Source organism: Adiantum capillus-veneris, chromosome 16 (genome assembly GCF_014529385.1).
Source record: "Adiantum capillus-veneris isolate H3 chromosome 16, ASM1452938v2, whole genome shotgun sequence".
NCBI lineage: Eukaryota > Viridiplantae > Streptophyta > Polypodiopsida > Polypodiales > Pteridaceae > Adiantum > Adiantum capillus-veneris.
This window is the reverse complement of record NC_140946.1, coordinates 10,934,466-10,938,740: the sequence shown is the minus strand read 5'-3', so window position 1 is coordinate 10,938,740 and position 4,275 is coordinate 10,934,466. Positions and strand designations below refer to the sequence as shown.

The following is a 4,275-nucleotide window of genomic DNA, read 5'->3' as shown; positions in this document are numbered from 1 at the left end:
GGCTTTCTCTTGCTGGTAGGGTTGTTGTGGCCAACCAAGGGCTCTTGGCCACCATGTGGTACATCACATCTTGTTGGATCTTCTCGAGTTATTGCATCAGCTAGTGAGAGAGGCTTATCAGGAACTGTCTCTGGCCACAGAGAGACACAAAGTCAGCTCGGGCCAAAGTCTCATGGGCATGTCATCACCCTACTTTGCTCCCGGGGGGGGGTAATCATTGATCAAGCACGATGGAGTAGAGCTCTCCTTTGGGAAGCTCATTATCCAAGGTCTTCTTTCAAGGGAGGAGCCTTGGAAAACGTTTTTGTTACACTTGAGTGTTTTGAGGTCACTTGGAAGATGCCATTGGACTTGAAAGTTTTCCCTCCCATCCACAACCAACACCTCTCCTCGATTTATTTGATTATTTGACGGTCAGTTATGTCAGGAATAGGGGTTTGATTGAAGACCCAAAATAAAATGTCATGGTCCTCTTTCTTTACCATCAAGATTAATCCTAATGTGATATGAAATGCAATGTATTATTTTAGTACAAGAGTTGGAAGAAAATGACTTACCTCAAAAGAACCGAGCCGCCATATGTTTGTTTCTGATTGAACACTGAAGTATAAAGGATCTTCGGTAGCACATTTTGAAAGTGCCCTATTCATTAATGTGATCATCCATTATCCTTTTGGTTCAGCTAGTCACCCACATAGTGGTTGCTCGATGAGAGGCCCGCCTTATCATCCATTATCCTTTTGGTTCAGCTAGTCACCCACATAGTGGTTGCTCGATGAGAGGCCCGCCTTGCGGAACATGTCACTTGGCAGGAAGAAGGTCTCACAGCTGAGTTTCTGATAGATTTTCGGAAGCGCTTGTGGGATAGAAAACATTCGAGGAGAGTTACCATGTTCTAGTGGCTTGTCGCCCATCGAGCTACCGCAGTGGGGAGCTGGTTGGTCAACGGTGACCCAACGGGCTGTGCGGCCTGTGACCACCCACTTGAGTCACAGAGGCATTGTCTGTGGGACTGCCCCATGGCGCAGCCGGTTCTACGATTGATGCCAGGCTTGTCATCAACTAGTCAGTACACTTGGGATGTTGTTGCTTGGTCCACCCTCAAGGGCCCAGCACTTCGTTTAGATGCAGGAGGGCCGGCCTACATTCCAGCCTGCCGCCGCAGAGCTTACGCGATAAAGAGCTTTGTTGGGAGCTTATCTGCGGCCCGACTCTCTGGTCCATATGAAGAGCCCGATGCTTCCGCATCTTTGAGGCCCACGCCATCCGACCGGTGGAGGTTGTAGGAGATATATGGTTGGAGCTGATCCATAGACTTGGAGGTCAGTTTGAGAGGCTAGAGGGCGGCGTCGACTGTAAGCTCTCCCCTCATGCTGATGTAGCCCCTTCTTGTCGGAGTAGTTTGTAGCCCAATGGGCAATTTGGGGGGGGGGGGGGGAGTCAAAAATCAAGGGAAACATGACTATTGTGGCATCCTCTTAGAAAATTCTCCAGCGGTTGCTGAAAACTGAAAAGCCAAAGTGATGCTCTCCAGCCACCTATCAACAAGCCGGCCTAGCTCAGTTGGTAGAGCGCAAGGCTCTTAACCTTGTGGTCATGGGTTCGAGCCCCATGGCCGGCGACTTGAATTAATCTACTTTTCACTCTGTGCGGGGTGCAAGGCGTTCCTTTTCCTGGATACATCTCGCTGTGCACGACACATTTTATTTAGCTTGCATCGCGACTATTGCTTGAAGCTTCCGTTGACCTCATGCAAAGTACAATTGCGAATATTCACCTAGTTACTATCTGTTTTTTTTGGGCTCGAGGGACTCGTGATCCCCTTCTTGGCGGGTTACTAGATGCCTATCGCTAGCTCAAAAATAAGATCCTAGCTACTCGAATTCCACCTGCCCGGCTACTCACATGTCAGTCAACGTGAGACCTCGGTTGCTTATCGAGCTCAAGTTGCTTTGTACTCTACTTATAATAGCCTTGGCTTGAAACTTTTCCATACAACAAAACCTTATCAGGCTTTCCTTTCTTTCTCATTCATCCAGGCCATGTGGCTTGTTGAAGAAAACTGTTGCTAGATTTTATGCCATGCCCCTCTAATTTCTATTTGTAGATTCCTCCTTATGCCAATTTCTTGTAAGCTACCTTTGTCGAATACCACCTTTTCTATAAGGCTTGTTTTTGTCTTACGAGAAATTTCAAATATGCCAAGTTCGACAAATCTTATCTTGTTTCATCCATGGGCAACTTGTTTCAGATTAGCTTGATATGTGGCTACTCTCCAAAGTCGATTGTGACTTTCTCCACTCCAACAGCTCCGATGATACCGGCTCCTAGCATCATCAATGCCACATATCAAGCTGATATTTCTCCTCTACCCCGAGTTCCTGGGTATGGCATGCTTTGATAGAATGGGCTACTTAGAGCTTTTGATAATGAACCCTCTAAGAAAACTGGTTGTCCTTTAGATCTAAGGCTAACACCCTTGATATTACTAGAAAACCCTTGGCTTAGAACGTACGTACACGATCAAGATAAAAGACTACCATAATTTTGTATCATCATATAGTCACAATGATCAATGTCCACTTCGAATCTAGCAAGCTTGTGGGACCACTCCCAAAGTGTTTGCTTCAAACCATAAAGGATTTGTTTAAGCTTACACACTAGTTTCTATATCAACAAAATCCTATGCATGAATATTTCCTCATAAAAATATAAAAAAATTGTTGGGGTGTGTGACACACATGTGCAACACCAACTCCTCTACATTGGAAGACCTACACTTTGCCATTCTTAATTGTTGGGGTGTGTGACACATCTTCAACGCCAACTCCTCTACATTGGAAGACCTACACTTTGCCATCACTACTTACATCATTAGATGCTCTCACTACTCTATAGAAGAAGCCTAAGCTACACATTTTGTATCCACTTTGCATCCATGCACTACCCTATCATTTGGAACCACTCAGTGCTCATCATTTGCATATTACTTTGCTATCAATCCACTTACAAATTGCTACTTCCATTGGTCTCAATCTCTTTCTAATTAACACACTAATAATGCCATGAACGGCTCACTCTCGTTTCCACCATAACCCTATTCCCTTTCATGTGGTAGTATAAGAGCCAATGGTTCACACATAGGTCTAATTAGTTTCTCTATTATATCATTAATAAGTAACATCTTTACATTCTCAAACTGGTAATACTAAATCCTATCCCTAATCATCACTTGGGGGATATGAGCATGCTCCACTACCCGTGGTGATTACGTGAGGGGAAGGTTAGATTTAATTCTTTGGCTTGTTGCAGTACAAACTTTGCATCTTAAGATTTGGCTTGTCAACCTAATCACAACCCTCTTCACTGCTCACATGTGCATCCTCCTCGTGCAAACCCGCTTTGTCCTTCCGCTCTGCTACTCTGGCTCGTCACTTGTTGAGTCTTGACTTGAGCCTTGCCATATAAACTGAGCCACATCATACCCTTATTTTACCTTAGTTCCCATGGCCAAGTTGCCCCAAAGTCTCAAACTATTCAAGCCTTAAAAGTGAGCTCCCACACTACTCTGCTTGAAGCTTGGCTAAAATCTCCTTCCCATAGTATAGCCGCTCAAAGCCTTGCTATTGAGCCCTTCCTAAGGGTTTTCCATGTGATGAAAGGAGAAACTACTTGTTCTTTTGAAGGGTCGGGCCTAAAGCCCCTTCAAATGGTGCAAAGGAAGAAACCCTTGTTTTCCCTCAACTTGTGATAAGACCATCCTCACTTGCACACATCTAAACTGAATTTGGCATGCATACATTTGCTTTGAACATTTTGAAAACACATTTGGAGGGGAGGAAAAGCTTCAACAACACCAACAATTTTCAATTGACATCAACAACAACAACAACAACAACATCCTCTGTGTGTGTGTGTGTGTGTTGTTTTCAGTTGTTTTAAAGTGCTTAAAGTTCTATCCAATCTGTTGTTTTTAGTCGGCAAGTGGTGCCATCTTGTTACACTAGTTTCAAAGCTTCAGGCGTCCGCTTTTCTGAAAGCATACAAGTACCTCTAAGAACAAATAGGGCAAGATGGCACTTCCAAATTCTGCAAAGTACCTACAGTTCCTTCTAGAAAAAATCCACAACATACTCTCAAGGAAACCTCAAAAGGACCTTCCAATTATGCAGAGCTTTAAGAAATTTTTGAACTACATATTGTCACCTCTATTGCCTCAGGTTGTTCCTCCTCCTCTGGCACAAAAAGCACAAGGGCTTCCTCTTAAAAACCTAC

At 44.2% G+C, this 4,275-nt stretch overlaps 1 non-coding gene across 1 annotated transcript; it reads left to right on the top strand.

The window, feature by feature from the left end:
• The first annotated feature begins 1,548 nt into the window (after positions 1–1,548).
• On the top strand, positions 1,549–1,621 carry TRNAK-CUU (transfer RNA lysine (anticodon CUU)). The gene has a single exon. It is a non-coding gene; the product is annotated as a tRNA-Lys (tRNA).
• Positions 1,622–4,275: the final 2,654 nt, after the last annotated feature.